The 18652-nt window shown below is 42.5% G+C and overlaps 1 protein-coding gene across 1 annotated transcript in view; it reads right to left on the bottom strand.

Annotated features, from left to right (window-relative positions):
• Nucleotides 1-18652, bottom strand: part of JAZF1 (JAZF zinc finger 1) — a 299755-nt gene that overhangs the window by 27987 nt on the left and 253116 nt on the right. The gene's annotated exons all lie outside the window — the stretch shown is intronic.

Genomic DNA, 18652 nt, shown 5'->3' with positions numbered 1-18652 from the left:
TCTCTGTGCTATCTGAGTGGGTTTTGGGGCTTGGAATGCCCAGCACAATACCCACACCCACCCCCTAACCCTTACCTGCACTCATCCTTAAAAGCCCTTCTTAAATGCTACTTTCTCCAGGTAATTAAATGATAATCGAACTGTTGCCAAGTAAAAGGGGCTTCTCCTTCCTTTGGCCATTATAAACATAATTTAAGGCTCTTAGGTTCAGAGTCTGAGAGGAGCTTTATTTGCACACTTGTCTTCCTTTGCAAGCAGGCTCTCATCTCCTGGAGGGCAGTGACTCTGTTCCATCCGCCTTTGCACCCTCTGCAGGCCTCGGCACCGGGCCTTGCTGCCATAGGCGTGAGACCCAAGTTCCTGGGCCGCCCACCTTCTAGAGGCTGGAATAACACTTTTGATTTGTGTCTGATATGCTGCTAAGGTAGATGCAGACACTTTGGTGCAACGATTATATGGACTAAAAAAAAATCATACTCACTTCCATCAATATAATGTGTAATTTGGTCAGATTTGCCAGGCATGGGATCTAACTGAAATGGTCATCTTAATCAGTCTTGATCAGGGCAAGGGGGAGTGAATTAACATTGTTCTGGAAGACTCTTAAAGCACAGTGTAAATAATTTATTGACAAAGTTCAGCACCCTTTGCCTTAGAGGTCTAAGGCCACTGTCCGAGGAGGCCGGCCCTGTCTTGGAAGGTGTCCATGGGCTTGAGCCAGCTCTGGCCCTGATCCCACACCTCCCACACCACGGAATCCAGCCCAGGGGGGTGGACGAGGCTAGGAAACCTGCAGGGAGAAAAGTAGAGAGGGCAGAAAACTGTTATACCCTTAACAGAACCAGAGGCTTTTTCTGAGGTTTTGGAAAGTAAGTCTCGACAGTTTTCTCTCAAAGTGGTATTGGTTCAGCACACCTCTCCCTTTCCTTGCCACTCCCTCAGGAACGAAAACCAGAAGTGCTGAGGGAGCTGCGATATTATTACTGGCCCCAACACGCACGGGAAGTGCCATAAATCTCTCAAGAAAGCCGAGGCTTGTGGGGTTTCCAGAACCAACCCACTGATTTATGAGGATCGGACCATTCAGACAGACATCTGAGTCTTAGGTCCTTATGAAACATTAATACATGGGAACATTCCCACTGCTTAGGGAGATGCTATTCTTTCAAGGTTCCCCACTTATTAGGATGTGCCTGACATAGAGGGAAAAACCATCAAAGAATCATAGCCTGAATCAGGCCAGTCAGAAAACATTAACTTCAGTTTCAGAAAATTCAGTTTCCCAGAATCATCTGGGAAAATGGCTCGTGGTTCGCTGGGCAAGGGTAGATGGGAAAGCTGGTGTGGGTGTGACACCAGTCCTGCATCTGGGCAGGAATATTGCTCACGTGGCCTTCAGGTCAAGTCTGCCTTGGCAAATAGGAGACAGAGCAGTGGTTTGCCAGCAATGTCCCTGAACTGGTTCTGGGCTAGCGGTGCTAAAATCACCTGGTTGCTGCTGAAAGCTCCCAATTCCTGCCTCTACTCTTTGAACTGGACTCATGGGATCTAGGGTGGATCTCAGGAATCCATATTTTTAAGATGCTGCCAGGTCACTGAGAAAGTTAGGGAACTACTGAAATACAGTACATCATGACAGAAAAGGACTGGTGATTTAAGATCAAGCCTTGACTCTAAAAGAGAATACTTGATTGTGTATTTCCCCCTGAAAACGTGCTCCTGCCCACCCCCCACCCCCTGCTCAGGAAATGGTTCCACCACCCACTCAGCTGCTCTAGTCTAGAACCCGGGAGTCACTCCTCTGTCAGCTCCTCATCCAACTCCTCCAGCCTCTATTTCCAAAATATCCCGAGTTCATCCACATCCCCTCCCTGTTATTCTAGCCCCATTTCTCTCTTACTGCTGCAGCATGTACCCACCCCCAACATTCATTTGTCCCTCAGAATCATCTTTTAAAAATGTAAAGCCAACCACGACATTCTCCTGTTTAAAATCCTCCAGTGGCTTCACATTACATTACAAAACAGGGCAAATGCTTGTTGTCTGGGCATTTTTCTCCCTCTCCACCTATCTGAACCAGCCAATCTCAAACACCTTCTTTTTTTCCATCTGACTGAAATGTACTCATTCTTTTTTTTTTTTAAACATTTTTTTTAATTGAGTTATAGTCATTCTAAGGATGTACTCATTCTTAAAACTCCAAAATGCCTCTGTGACTCCCCACCCCAAGGCTGGGCAGGTGCCCTCCTTCCGTGTACACACCCTCTACCAGGGAACCTAGCGTTCCATGCAGGTCATCAGCCTTCCCTCACTAATCTTGGGGCTCCTTGAAGTCAGGGGTGGTGTCTTTTATCTCTGTGCATGTGTTGGGCATGTAGTAGGTACTCAAATGTTTGTTCCGTGCAGGACAATTAATACCTCCTAGTTATACCTGGAAAATAATCCTTCTAGGAGCACAGGATGCCCTGAGCACTTCTGAAGGGCACACAAATGAACCACATTCATGAATCACATTTTCAGGAGTCACAGAGGAGAGCTACCAGAAGTGGGCTTTGGAGAAAGGGAGACCTGGGTTAAAATCCGGGTGCCCAAATTTGCTGGGTGTCCTTGGGCAAGTTACCTAACATCCCTGAACTTCCAGTTCCCATTCATATATAAAATGGGGATGTGAATAATGTGCTCAGCAAAGCACCCAGCACAGTCTAGGTGTCCTAACCACGGTGACTAACATTGCTATGCTTATTTCTCCAGGTCGCACACCACAGGCTGAGTCTAACGCCCCTTGCCAAGGTGGGGTAGGGGCAGGAGGGGCCCCTGTAACTATCTTTTTCCATAAATCATACCTCTTGATTTGTTTTCCTCCTTAGGTAATCTCTGTTTTAACACTGCGTCTGAAAAGTCAACTGCACTAGACCCACTCAAGTTCAGTCACCTGATTCCACAACTCCTCTTAGCTGAGAATTTGATGGGGACTCAGGACACACCCTGCCCTTTCTGCCCCTCTCCCTCCAAAGCGCACATTTCCATTTTCCAGTCTCATGACCGCTATTGTGCACACAGCTGTCAATACTCTGCTAAGTACTGAGTGCTCAGAGCGCTGGATCAGAAGTTTGCATCCTTTTTACCTCTCTCTGGGTAAGTTCTGCCAGCCTTGTTTCTTAAAATGTCAAGTATTAAATTGCTTTTATCTCACTAATTAATAATTAGCTCTGGCAAGCAAGAAAGGAAAAGGCACAGTTGGATCGTTCTCAAAAATAAACTGTACAAATGAAATCCAGGACAGCGTCCAGGGTTTAAGACGCCAGGCGATGGCGAGGCTGTGTGGATTCCAACGGAGCAGAGGTGGCGAGCAGGGTATCTTCCCGGGGCTGATGGAGGCTGCGGGCGAATTTCCACCCCTCTTCCCAGGGAGAGGTCCACGCTGGTGTGAAGGGCAGGCTTCCACAATGAGCGCTCTATCCTGAAAAATCCTCCAAGCCTGGAGGCAGCCTTTTCTATTACTGCTCTGCAGCTTGGAAATCCCAGTTAGTGATGACTTTGTGGGTTTGTCCGGTCTAGACAAGAGGGTTACTCTTTGGCGAAATTGCTCCTGGGGGAGGCCCCTGTGAAAACTCCCATACAACTAATGACCATTCCGGAGGGCGGGCCACCGAGAGGGCGCTAGGCTCTGGCCGAGGCTGCGGTTGGAAAACCACACTCCCAGCTTTATCACTGGCTACGTTTATTTTCCTCCCTGTCAAAACAAGGACAGGAAAGGGGAACAAGAGTGCTGGTGAGAAAAATCAACTCAAGGTAATAAGGGGGGAACAGAAAATGAAGGCTGCCCAGAGGTCTGACGGAGAGGGCTGTGACTTGGCTGAGGGTAGGGAAAAGCCGACCACCTTTCTGCTTTCCATTTTCTGCCTCGATTATTTCAGCTTTCTCAGCATTTCGATCTTTAGAAGCGAGCTTGTAAAGATACAATGGTTTCAACCGGGAATAGGGTAAAAAGCGTCCAAAAATATCAAAGTCATGATGCTAAAACCCAGAGGAACCCACAACTATTTTCACTTTGGGTTTTACAGGACCCACAGAAGTAGGCGGCGGTACCTGTTCCTTCAATACTTGGAAGAAATCATTTTCACCTACCCAGGACGGAGTCGGGAGAAAACACCTGTGTAGAAAGCCTTAGGTTCTGGTTAGCTGCCTCTCTGGGAGGGGAACTCAAGCCTGCACTTCCCAGGGTTCATAGCCAAATGCAAAACAAATTCTGGTGAGAGAGCCTCTCGGGAGCCGTTCCAGACCACGCCTGCTCTGCACAGGGGCCGTCTCTGCCACATGCTCGCCTGTCTGCTCTCCGATGATCCTGCACTAACGCAGACAGTTTCCTCACTGGTATCTTTGTTACATCGTTTCTCCTCTTTCCCCTCAAGGTATTGACTGTATCTTTTCCCACCTTATTTATTCTGATGCACTTGATGATGGTTTGGCTTGTTAAGTGCTCAGTTACTGCCTAAGATGGATAACTGATTAAATGAAGAGAAATCTCTACAGAAAAAGACATATAGAAAAAAATATTTTTTTCTTCCTCTTTGTGGTTAAGCTCTAGTGAAGGACCTTATATTCTTTCTGGAGATGGGGAGTCTGGAACATTCCAGGATCTGCAGGCCCAGAAGGAATTGTATGCCTATGATTTGCTGAGGTCTCATGAACGAAGAACTAAGATCATAACACAGCTGAGGATGAGAACGCACCGGTGGCCGGAGTATGACTCAGAGGGAGAGGCACTAGGATGGGAATCTGGAAGGTCAGGCTCTGGTGCTGTTTTGATCCAATTTGGTCACATGACCTTGGGCTTGACAACTACACGTGTATGAAGGGGTGAGTCTAGATCACTGGCTTTCGAATTTTCTGACCATGACCCAGTTAAAAAAAATTTTTATATCCCAACTCAGAAAATAATACACACACACAAAACTAAAAGTTTCCTCAGACAATATTTACCCTTACTAAGTGTGAAACACCCTATTTTCTATTTCTTTCCTATTTTTAAAAAATGCTGGTCATAACTTACAAATTATAGCAGCCAAGATGATCTCGACACATACTTCTGGTTCTAAAATTCCACACTGTAAAGATCTGATGCTGTTTTATGCCACATTGCTTTTCCTCCTTTGCTTTCTTTTGTTGGGAGGAGCCTGGGGCAGTGATGCACCTCCTAAACTCAGGGGTGTTAAGGAACGACAACTTATATAATGAAGCCACTGCACCACCGGCCACTCTCCCAAGAATTCTGTCCTGGGGTGGGCAGAGGAGGGGAGGGAGCTGCTGTCTCTGACCATCACTCTAAAGAGAGCAGGAAGTGGAACTGACCCCCTTGCAGCCAAGTCACAGACTGTCCTTTCCAGGCAACAAGTACTAAAATGGCCTGAGGCCTTCTTAGTCTTAAGACATTTATTTTTACCTATTCGTCTTTGTCAGTCTCCCATTCTTTCGACTATTCTAAGGACATCTGTACAGAACACAACAGACCATGAAGATGAATGTGTCACAGTGATACCGCCGCTGTCACTGAACACACCGAGGCCATTCAGAGCACTTTACGCACATGCACTGTGCGTTGGTTTTTCTCATAATCATATTTTCACACTGACCTCGATCCCCTTTGGCCAAGCCAGAGGGTAAGGCAATCTTTGAGAACCTGATTTTTGCCCTCCATATATTTACCAGATCTCCACCATCTCTTTCTTGAGAGACTTCAAAGGACGGCACTACCTGGCGTTCGACATTCAACTAGCCTCAAGGGCATGGTTCAGGCTCCAGGACGGAGCCAGGTGGGGTGGCCCACACGGGAATCAAACCCAGGACCTCAGGTTTGGTCACCTCAGGCTCTAGTCACTTGACTAACTTTAAGTCATGGAGCTCCAGCGGCGGGGGGACGTCAGGAACCGAGAGGGAGGATGACTTACAACTAGCCTGCAAAGCACCAGCATACAGAGCGCATTCTGTTTAGTGTCTTGCTCTGTCCATGAGGAGAATCAACAACAACTGCTCACAGGCCCTAAGTAACAGTACGGCTTATTAGGTTAATAAATTCAGGCCACTCAGAACACTCTCTAGACAAGAACCTGATAGCACTCTGAAGGAGCCACAAATTGCCACCTTCTGGAAGATGACAAAAAGAGTCAAAATGTTCCAAGAGAATATCCATTCACTTCTCAGCCCTGTCATCTTCCCAAAATATACTATTACCTAATAGAAAATGCAGACAAAGTGAACAGAAATTCTAGGAGGCTGTGAGATGCTATTTTTAAGAGGCACAGCTACCATGAAGATGAAGCTACTTGCAAGTTTATGTACAGCATAATTCATTTCCCAGTTTGCCTTCTTTACTTGACAGAATTAAAATGACAACGTTCATCAGTACGCCATATTTATAGCTTTAGCAAAAGGGCTTCCACATGGCAAAGGACAAGCTTTCTAGTCTTGGCAAACCTTCCTCTTTTAATAATGCTAGAAAATAGATCTTTGTTGAGAGGCAAAAAAAAAAAAAAAAAAAAAAAAAGGAAAAAAACCTTTTTTTTTTAAAGAATATTTATTATTCATTTTAGGAAACACAGCCCTATAGATTATTTACAAATGTATAAACTTTTAATTTGCTATTTACTTGCCAGGAACTATGTATCAGTTACCAGTGGTATATTTATGTTTCTGTAATGCATGCTTATTATATAGTTATTATAGAAACTCTGATTTATTAAAAAATTCTTTTAAATACCAATTTTTATATTTGCAGTTACTTCATAATTTTAATTTTATGGTTTTAGTTTCCAAAAGGGGCTTATTCATCTCCTAGGGAAAAAAAAACAACAAAAAAACCCAAAAAACGCCTCCAAGCTGGGGGTGTTGTCCACAGGTGTGGCAGGGACCCACCTAGCCTGTCACAAGCAGGTGCCCTCTGGCAGCCCACTCACAACTGAGCAGTACCATTTTACTTATGTGCTTTTAAAAGTTAATCATTTGTCAAGTTTTGTTAGTCTTACAAAAATAATTTTCCTTTATGTACAACATAGCATATTCTAAATTACATACAGGTATATTACTGAAACCAAGTGACTCTAATTGAATATTTTTTTCAGACTGTTTCCTTTTAATGGCAGTGAAATGCTGTTCATAGCATCTGTGTGCCCTGCCAAAATTAACTGCATCAAGGTAAATTTTAGGGAGAATTTCAACACAATAATGGCTTCGAACTTTATGTAAAGTTCTTATATTAGAAAGTGGCCATTTAAGGGGGTCATGTGGAGGCCTGTTCAAGATACAGGATCATGATCGTGTTTCAAAAACATCACCCCAAACTGACTGCCTGGCACTGGTCCTGGTAATTGTTAGTGCCTCTGAGCTCAACCTGGGTAACACTGTACGTGTCTGCCTAGCACACAGAAACTGGAAGAGGACAGCCAAAAAAAAGCATTGTTGAGGTCCTTTAACACCCCTGAGTTTAAGATCCTATGCAATTGTTTTCAAGTCAAACACTGTGATGAAGATTTTAACGAGGATACAGTTACACAGCATATAGAGAGCTAGAAATATCTCACACAGAAAGGATCATTTTCACCATTTGTTATAAATCTGTTTTATATGTATTTTTTCTTGTTGCTTGAAAATAATGGTAATTTTCAAAAATGTATCTGTCTGAAAACTACCCCCCCCAACCCCCAGGCTGCAAAGAGATGACCTAGCTGGTAGGCAGTAACAGGTGCTGTCTAGCTGTTACTGTTACTCAAAATTATCTTGACAAGAGGAAAAGCAGTTTCCCTGAGAGTGATTTGTTCTTCTGCCTGTAGGCATCTGGAACACCTTGGCTGCCTTTAGGGGGAGAAAAGGTAATAACTGGGTATCTAGGTAGAAAACACTGCACATCATGGCATTATTAGATCTCAAATTCCTGTAGTTATCTCCAACCAACTTTAGTTTCTCAGGGTGATTTTCTATATGTGTTTCCATACTAGAGAGAGCCTAAATTGGCTAGGTTGAAAAAAAAATTACTAGGGGGTGGGTATAGCTCAGCGGTAGAGTGTATGCCTAGCATGCACGAGGTCCTGGGTTCAATCCTCAGTAACTCCATTTGAAATAAATAAATAAACTTAATTACTTGCCCCCCCCAATTACTTTTTCAGTTCAATGGAGTTGAAACATCTTTGATCTGATAAGATCAAGCCAACTTGCTGCTGCTTTGATGAATACAAATTAACACCAGCATCCCGTTTTCTGAGGAGCTACCTTAGTTTGGTGGTAAGAAGCTAGAAGTACCCAGCTAACAAACTCTCCATCTCCGTCACCAGCAAGGTTCCACAGACTCAGTTTCTCGTGTCCTGTCAGATCCCAATTCCTTTTTAGTGCCTTGCCAAGGAGTTTGAACAAAGCCCTGGGACAGAAGCAGGTTCTGTACCTGGATTGTCTTTTTAGCAAGAACAAATTAGCTGAAAGTGTTCTCATTTTTCTGCAGATTCTGTCTTTAATGCTGTGCAGCTGGGTGCGCCTGGGGACCCTTCACTGTTCAAAGTAGACCCACATGGAAAAGACATTAAAGTAAGTTTGCTGCTGTGATACCCACGAAGATGAAAGGGCTTCTCTGATTTTAATATGCTGTGTTTCAGTCGGGAAAGAAAATGAAAAGGGTTCTTTGGAAACACACACATTTGGCCGGCCTGCAAATTCATCGGGTGTTAAATCCCCATCACCTTCACGGGAGAGGTGCATGGCCGTGCTGAGCCTGTCTGCATGTTTGTGTTTTCAGCAGAATCTGCACCGTTTTCCCTGCTCACAATATGCCGTTCTCTTTAGCACTCATATTTCGGTTCTCGGACTTGCTTCCAGAGGAAAATTAGTGAGAAGTGTGCACTGATGGGTGTTGGCATGCGAATGAGCTCTGGACCATAGCTTAAAGAGACGGCATTATTTTGGGGGGTAGGAGGTGTGCCCTTTAAAATAACTTCATTTTGTGATATTTCTGGATATTTTTTGGCCAGTGCAGAGACCCCTGCTGGGACAAAGAAAAAGCAACAACCACTGAGGGCCAAAACCATGCCACGAACTGTGTTTCTAGCACCAGGTGAAATATGACATAAAGACCCGTCAGGATTTCTTGTGGGAATTCTTAACAGTGGACATATTATTTCTATTGAGTTTGATTAAACAATAACACAGTTAAAAGTAGAGATGAAATTCAGGCTTATAACTAAATGTAAATGGTTAGGCATGATACTGCCTCCCAAAATATTTTCATTAGAAGATAAATTATTGATGCCTGTCTGTTACCGCAAATATTAAATCTGAAGATAAGCCATTATTAAGCAGCTGTAGAAAAGGGTTTATTTAGAGTTTCAGAGGATGTGCTCAATGTGGTGCAAAACTGAGCAGCTTTCATCTTCTTTCCTGCAAAATTCTCACTCTTTTATCTCACGGGAAGCAAAATATTTTGGATCTTGGAAGATCCAGATGCTGTAATTTTCTATCAGAAACATTTTCAGGCATCAATTCTAACTGTGGCCTGAGACTGAGTGTCTGGCAAGTAGCTCTTCTTAATTTAATAAGTGTAGCAACTATTTGACCACGCTATTGTTCCTGCAGAGTTCTGAAGCTAAGAGTGCTGAGAATAAAGGATTCTGCTTACTGTCTTTCTTCAACAAGAGGAAATTCCAGAGATTTTCTTACTCCAACTACTGCGTTTATTTACTTCCTTTGTTCTTAAATGGCTTGTTTACAGCAGAGGAAATGCTCTTTGCTCTTTCAAGGAGTGAGTGGAAGTTCTGGGCTCCTGTTCCTCATTTCTGCCTGGGCCAGCAATCTGTTTTTCACACTGAGGTAAATATCTACAGTGCAATGCACAGACCTTATGTCTAATTCGATGAGTTTGGTAAATGTATACTTTGTGTAGCCAATACCTCAATCAAGATGTGGACTACATTGATCACTCCAGAAAGTCCTCTTGTGTACAACACCCCCTCCCCCTACTCCTCGAGTCGACTGCTGTTCGGATTCCCATCATTACAGATCAGCTACCAGCAGTTGAATTTCATATGGACTCTTGTATCTGGCTCTTTTTGCTCAGTGTAATGTTTCTGAGACCTATTCTTTTTTTTTCCCCTAGCGTAACTGTACTTTGTTCCTTTTTATTGCTAAATAGTATTCCATTGTATGGATAGACCACAATTTGTCTATCCATGTACCTAGAGATGGGCTACTGCAAATAAAGATACTCTGTATGTCCTTGTGCCTGTCTCCTGTGGACATATGCTTCCGTTCCTCTTGGGTGAATACCCAGAGTCTAACTGCTCAGCCAGCATCACTTTGGTTTAGAAGGTCTGGAGAACCTCCATGGCCTCTGTAGGCCTCGCTCTCCTCAGCTGGGAGGAGGAAAAGTGACATCTGATGCCCTCTTCTCTCATCCTCAGCCTTGAGAATGTTTTCTGCCCTTCACAGGAAAGAGGGCAGGGAGTCTCCCACATGCTCTAGTCAAAACTCACCTGGTCCCTCTGAGATGCCCTTTACACGGCTCTAAGACCTTGACATATCTTCTCAGTGAGAAGTTCAGGGGACATCTGGCAGAGTGGGTGGGACAAAGCCCCCCCTGCCTTGACTGTGATGGTGACTGGACCTATGTGGGTGCTTCCTTCAACAAGAGGTGGGACAGAGCTCATTGATGGGTGGGTGCATCTGTTACAGACATCCAATATTCTGTTTTTTTGTGCCTTGAATTGCTACAGTTAAAAGGGCAGAATTACTGCTACCTTGACTAAAACAACAAAACAAGCTATAAAAATCTGTAGACCTCCTAACTCTTTACTTCCACCATCCCTGGTCATAAGATGCTTATCTTAACTGCTCCTGTATTTCTGGTAACAAATAATATCATTATGATAATCAGATATGCCCCCCACCCCTGGAAAATATGTCCATGTCCAGAGCAGATCATTAGCAAATGCCACCTGTAACGCACAGTCTCTGCTAGTGCAAACGCAAAATAAACATGCACAAGTGGTCCTGGCCGGGGCTAGTCAAATACTATCTGGCTAAAAGGGCAGGATTCAGTTAAGAACAAAACTGTTTTTTGTTTGGAACGTGCTGGATAGCTTCTTCAAGAAGCCCTGACAACCTGACGCATCAGCCACTTCTACCACTGACCCCAGCTGTTCCTGAATGCACCGGCTTCTTGACCAATGCAGCGTGTCTTGGAAGCAGAGTAGGGCTTTCAAAGCTAATGTTCTTTCTGAACTGGAGGTTTAAGTAGAGACTGTGTTGACCCAAGGAGTCAGTTCCATCCTCATCTTTAATCTCATGAATCCTCATGGGGAGGTAGGGTCTGCATGAGGACACTGAGGCTTGCCAAGGTTAAGGCGGTCTATCTCTCAAGCAGCAGAACCAAGATGTGAGTCCAGATCCCTCTGATGCCCAAAGCTCTCGCCACTTCACCTCTGTTTCCAGAGTTTTAGAAGGTTGATCCAGAAAACTCCAGGTTTACATAACACCTTTGTCAATATATCTGAGTCTGCTTATGAATTCCTTAAGCTGACATTCCATAATGATCATGCTCTAAAACTGTCTGCCCCAAATATACTCCCCACTGATTGCACCTCATTCCAAGTCCTTTGGAATTTACATTTGCCTTACAATTTCTAAGACATTTTGTGAGTGTGAACACATAGCTCATAACTGCACTAAAACAGTATAGAAAGAATGACTCTGTGCGTATCTCTGTCTTGTCTAACTAATCATCCATACAGAGAATTTTGTCCATCTGTGTATATATCATGTTCATTAAGTGCCTGCTGTATAGGTGTATAACCTGCTTCTACTAAGAGGTGTAAGTTCTCACCCATAAGGGCTATGCTTCTGCTTTTCTATATTCCCAGTATCTGAAACAGTGTAAAACAATAGATGCTCAATAAATTATGTGAAATGGGAAGACGCTCCATCCTAGTGCTGTGGAAAACTTACTTAGGGGCCACTGAACTTGGGCAAGTTATCATTTAAATAAACCTCGAATGTTTTGTCTTTAAAGTAAGATTAATAAATGGTGATGTGAATGTTTTTGTGCACTAGAGTGCTATAAAGGTATGTATTAATATTTTACAGATCATCATTGATTTAATTATTTCCTTCAAGTCAAGAAAACGTTTTGTTTGGGAAGGTCTCTTACAAGGGTGTAGCCGAAGAAAAGTCATGGAAATGCTATTTCATTGTTGCCATCCCCTCACTCTGTCAACACTTTGGGTAGTTAGAGGAGATGAAAAATAAGCAGCCACATAAGCGAGGGGGAAGGAAGCATCATTAGCCACAAGCCTGGACCACAACACTCGACACTCGGGAAGCAGGATAAAGGTTTTACAAGTCAATCAATTCTGAAGACGAAAGGTCAATGATCAGAACAAAGCGGTATATAAACAAACAAGCAAACAAATCATAGGCCAGGAAAGGGTGTGTTCGTGACCCTGAATATAATGTAAGCCAGATAATACAGCAACATGAAGTCATTCTCCGGCTTAAGACCGCATGTTTAGGCAAAAAGGAAAATATAAATCAAGGCCGTTTTCTCGATAGGAAGACTTTCAGGCAGCATCGCAGACAGTCAGTTCTTTAGGGAAGAACCTGTTAGAAATACCAAACCACAGCCTCAGGAATTTATAAGCAGGTCACAAAATTCAGTCAGGCTAAGACAGGTAGCTTTTCTCATTTTCCACTATTACATAGGATGAGATTTCTCTCTCTGAGGTTTTTCCTTCTGTTTCATTCTCTTCTGGGTAGGAAGAGGGGCGGATTATGTTAATTTAGACCTTCCCTTAGTTATCTTTTCCTGAGATTTTCTGCTTTTGGTAAGCCTGTATGAGTTTATTTCATTTTCTAAAAATAAAGGGATCAAGGGAGAGGTTACCTCAACTTCATTCAGAGAGAGCTTCTAAGTGTCAAGCAAAATTCTCTCCGTTCTGTAATCCTGTATGGCAGAGTAATTTCCATCCTGAGGGAAAAATTGATACTTTACTTTTTAAAATGATTTGCTGTTTATTAGTAACTCCTGAGCACTTCAAAATGTTATAATTTGAGCAACCGGTTACCAAAGCTGTAAAGCAACGTTAGAGGTCTACTCTAAGGCCAGACAGCAGGAGGCAGGAACACGAAATGAAATAACACAACGTAGAAACTTCAGTCATGCATTAAGAGATACAAACTGTGATTTCACCCTCATTATAGGCAGCCTAAACAAGAAAACAAACTGGTTTAATTTCCTTGGGTACCTTTCTCTGGTTTAATACTTGAATTTTTCCCCCGAAGTGGGCCAAAATACATATACAAATATTTTCCAGGACAGACTATGCAGTGCTATTACAACCAGCAATCCAGCCAACTCTTTCCATGGCTTCTCCATTAAGGCATAGGCGAGCATCTGTTCAGTCCCACTGGACTCACCTCTGGCGCCTAAGCAAGCAGACTACAGGAATCTTTCTCCAAGCAAGGTGGAAATAGGCTAACCCAGGCAAGAAAACACACAGCTATGATAGCAAGAGGGGTCACATTTTAAAGCAGTGGTTTCCCAACTCTGGCTGTAGGCTGAATTACCTAGAGAGAGCTTTGAAACACTCCCAGTGCCCAAGCCCCACCTCCAAACTGGAGCAGAGTCTTCAGAGTGGAGCCCAGGCAAAGGCAGGTTTAAAACTTCCTCAGGTGATTTCAATCTTTAGCCTCACTGACAGCCACTGTTTTAAGAGATCCAGCAGGCAAACATGGGGGTGAAAAAAGGAAAAATTACCTTCTTAATTAAGCCACAGGCTTTTGATAACCAAAACAACCTGCTTGCTAACAGCAGATGCAAAAGCTAACCTAGGCCTTTCTCATACTGCCCCCCCAAGAATGTCAATTAAATTATTCTGAAGGAAATAAATTCATTAAACTCTTTTTTTGGAGGGAGGGTCAGTAATTCTGTGTATATCTTCGGATTATATGCACTAAGCAGTTATATTAGTTACGAAAATAATACAGGATCATTTTAGAAAACAGGAAAAGAGAAAGATGAAAATAAACACCCATCTTCCTATCATGTTAAGGTAACCCCAGTTAAATTTTGGGGAGTGAAAATTAAAATTGGGATCAGAAGGCACATACAGTTTTGTAATCCAATTTTTTTCATTTAACACCATGATGTGGAAACCTTCCCATGTCATTACGTAGTGATGCACAACCTTGTTGTGAATGGGGCTGAGCAATCCATTGTTTTAAATGATCACTGTTTACTTATGGGTGATTAATTTTTGCTTTAGATTTATTTACAGACACAATTAGGCCCATGATCCTTTGAACTACAAACTAAGATTAGATTTACAATTATTGAAAGGATACAAAGGTGGTAGAATGGTAAAGGGGGTAGGGGAGAAGTCCTGACAGGTAGCTTCTGCCAACTGCACTGGTGTAAAAACTCCTACCGTGGCCACCAGCTTCAAGATAAGCTTTTAACAACTGGTTTGCAAGTCTGAATATTTAACCATTGGCTTCCTGGAGTCAGCTTTAATTCACCCTTAAAGAAAACCATGGCTAAAGGAAACTGGTAAGTTCCTCAGTTCTGACCTGCTATTTGAATGGCAGACTGGGGTAAAAGTGGGAGGGACTCTGAGCGAAGGTAAACCACAGTTCCAGTATCTTAACCTATTTTTGTATTTTGGGTTTGGAAGTGTCAAGTTAGTAACTGGGGCAGCTAAATGGCTGAAGGTCTAATGAGAGTTTTTAAAAAGGTGTTGACATAATAATAATTAATGTGGAAGGAAAGTGTGAGCACACTAAAGGACCACACTTTTGGAAGTGACAGACATGGGGCTTTGTGTGAGTTAACCTTATTAAACCTCCATTTCTTTAATCTGTATGTGGGAATTAATAATGTCTCAGTGGGGCTGGTGTTAGGATTAAATAATCATATATAAAGCACACAGTAAGCATATATAGTAAAAAAAAAAAAAAAAAAAAAAAAAAAAAAGTAAGTTGCCTTTCCTCCTGAGTAATTACACTTTAGATATTACTACTTTTAAAGGAGAATGGTACAAATTGTTTTAACACTTGATTTTCAGGGAATTTAATCATGTTTATCTTTAAATTCCATACCTCTATGATTTAAACCAGGGGCTGGCAAACTATAGCCTGTGGACCAAATCTGTAAATAAGTAAGTAAGGTTTTACAAAACGTTTAGTTTTTTAAAAAATTTTTTTTGTTTTTTTTTGGGGGGGGAAGTAATTAGGTTTATTTACTTATTTATTACTTAAAAAAATTTAACGGAGGTCCTAGGGATTAAATCCAGGACCTCGTGCATGCTAAGCACGTGCTCTACCACTGAGCTGTACCCTCTCCACCTAAACTTTTCGTTTTAATGGAACACATCAGGTCTATCGTGTGGTTCTATATCTGCTTTCCCACGACAGCAGCAGAGCTGAGTAGCTGAGAGACCCTAGGACCTGCAGAGCATGAAATATTTACTATCTGGTTCTTTATAAAAAACAAACAAACAAAAAAACAAACAAAAAAAATTGTTGACCCGCGATTTAAACCATTCTAAGCCTTAAGTGAATACTTAAAAAAATACACTAAAAAAAACAAAACAAGTAAGGATAGGAAATGAGAAAGTTGAGGAAAGAAGACTGCCCCTAGGGTTTAGAAATTGCAAAATAATCTTGGTTCCAAGAATCCCTAAGAAGTACTTGAAACTCTAGGATGAAACTGAGATCTAAGTCTGTCTAGTCAAGACAGTATATTTTAAAAATTACTTTGTAAATGAAATTTTCTGTGAGAGGACTATTACTTCTGGACCAGGAATGCATCTTGAATGTGAAACTTGGAAAAGTGAATTTAGGAGGGAGAAACATGGAATATTATTTATAGCCTGGCAATGAAAGTGACTGAAACCACATTAGTCAGGCAAAATAAGCTGATCTCTCTAACTACAGGTAAAATAACATTTCAAACATTGAAAAATGTACACAATCAAAATTGCACAGGGTAGGGGTTTAAGAAACCATTTCCCCTGCTAATTTTTGATGTTTACATGGAATGTTCTTCAAGCAGCAAATAACTTACCAATGATCTTGACAGACTGAAAATGATACATCTTTACCACAACATAAATTAATTCTCTCAGTGGGAAATTGCTAAAATAGACAAGGTGTCAGAAAGACTTCTTTATGTCTGAAGGAAAGGAAATGATTCTATTTCTTCCAAACATTCTTACATGAAAAATAATAAACTCTCACTTTCAAACTGTCTTTATGTTCATGGGGTTCTAAAGCTCCCATTACTAATTGGGACGGTCATGGTTATCTGGTGCTGGCTATGAGTCAATGCATATTAAGTCAGATATAAAACATACCCAGGTATAAAACTGCCCCCATAATTCATATTATATATGAATAAATATACACAGAAATACCCCAAAAAGATGATTGGAGAGCTACACTACACTTTCATGGCACCCCTTAGATTTACACAGTAAATGTCACACAAAGATCCTGGAAAGTAAATCTGCACAGAACAACATATAAGAGAAACATGGTGGTCTGTCTAAGGAAATGGCCAAATGCCCAACACAAATGAACCAATTCATCCTCTATGGAATGAGCCATGATTCTGTTCCTGAAGCAACTAGTTGAAAACTCTGGACCACAGAGATGAACGTTTATTGAATGTTTAATGCATGCATATGCTATCACATTTAACTCACACAAAAACTCCAATAATGGGGCTAATTAATGATTTGTAAAGGGTGAAGTTCAGATAGGAACTCTGGTCTGTCTGCCTCCCACACCTATCCTGTCTTCAAAATGCCCAATCCTGACAGAACACAGGGTGTCTGTCAACCATGAGCCCCCTCACTCCCCTCAAGATGCCCCTAGAAAAAGAGGTCCTATAATCAGAGTGACTAAGTTTGGAAAACTTTCTAAATCCTCCCCTTGGAGAATAACAAGGTATATTAAAGCCCTGCACTGAAGAAACCAGCTTACCTTTGTCTAACCCATCATTTCCGCAAACTTTTTAGGGAATCCCTTTCCCCCAAGTATTATTTTGCAAAAGTCATATTCTGAAACACGCTTTAAGAAATGACTGGAGTCACCTCCCTTGATGGAAGATGGATGTAAGAGTGTGACAGAGCAGGGCCCTGTGAGGCCTTCTGGGGACAGACCCCTCCCCCATACTCTCTGCCGTAGCTCCTCCCTGACATAACCAGATAATAGTATCTTGTGCATATTTCCTGAGTTTTTCAGATGCTAAAAACCACCACCAAATGGAAGAAATTAACTATTTGATGATCATGAGCACATAGCCCCTGTCCTAGGGTACCATCAACCAATCAGAGAATGGTGCATGAGCTGATCACACACCCAGGGACACCCCTCCATCACCTGGCCTTTAAATATGCTCAGCTAAAACCCTTTGGGAAGTTTGGGGGTTTGGGGGCATAAGCCACCCATTCTCCATGCTGGGCCCAGCAATAAACCTTTCTCTGCTCCAAACTCTGACATTTTGGTATTTTTTTGGCCTTACTGTGCATCAGGCACACGAACTTGCATTTGGTAATGCAGAAATACATAAACTGTAAGAGAAAATAAACATTTTCACCCACAGTCAAGGGGGCAATGCTACTGAGGTGATGGTGTAATTCTAGGCGGCTTCTCTTTGCTCTTAGGATCAACCAGAATCGTTAAGAAGCCCCTCAGTGCCCTGGTCCCTGCAGATCTTGGCCTCATCTAGCAAACACCCTGCCACATGGCCAGCCTTTAGTACCTGAGACCTGCCAGACTCCCCTTCACGGAGCCTTTGCAGAATGCTGTTCCCTTGGCTGGACGCTCCTCCTGTCCTCTCTTACATACTTGACTCCTATTTATCTTTCAGGGAAGCCTTTCCTGATTTGGTCAGACTTCTTTCTGGATGCTTTCCTATCTGAGTTCTTCCTTATAGCGTTTCCATGGTTACAATGTTATGTTTATTGGTGTATTTATTTGATGAATGCCTGTCTATACACCTACAGGGGAGAAAGAAAATATATTCTCCACTTCTCAGAAGGGAAAAAGAAGAGGAGGGGCTGTTGCCCACGGAGAGATGACTTAATGGATCTCTGACTTAGGAGAAGTTCTGTGCATGCTCAGCTCGGGGCAGGGTGCACTCTGGTCAGCTCCCGCTCAGGTAAGCTTAGAAAGAACGTTTGGGAAGTAAGTTCAATTCAGGGAAGACATACTAAGAAGTCAGCTGTTACAGATCCTAGCTCTATTCTGCAGTTTTGCCTTAAGCAGTAACAAAGCTGATTTTAATCTTCAGCTCCGAATCCTGTTTTATTTTTCAGTTGCTTACACCGGGGGAGGGTAACTTTGGCCCCTAGACTGCCAACATCTTTCACCAGGCCTCAGCCCGCCCGGACGAAGCGGGTCGGGTCTCCTCTGGCTCACTACTGTAGCTCAGGGCCTGGCATGTGGGAGGCACTCAATGTTTTTTTTTTAATTAATCATTCTATCATGGAAGATTTTTTAAGCAAAAATAGGGAGAATGGTATGATGAACTCCTGTGTACTCATCACCCAGCTTCAACAATAATCAACACATGGCAATAATCAACACGTAATCAGTGTTGTTTGATCTACTCTACTGA

This window comes from Camelus bactrianus, chromosome 7 (assembly GCF_048773025.1).
Source record: "Camelus bactrianus isolate YW-2024 breed Bactrian camel chromosome 7, ASM4877302v1, whole genome shotgun sequence".
Taxonomy (NCBI): domain Eukaryota; kingdom Metazoa; phylum Chordata; class Mammalia; order Artiodactyla; family Camelidae; genus Camelus; species Camelus bactrianus.
This window is presented reverse-complemented; position numbering and strand designations above follow the sequence as displayed.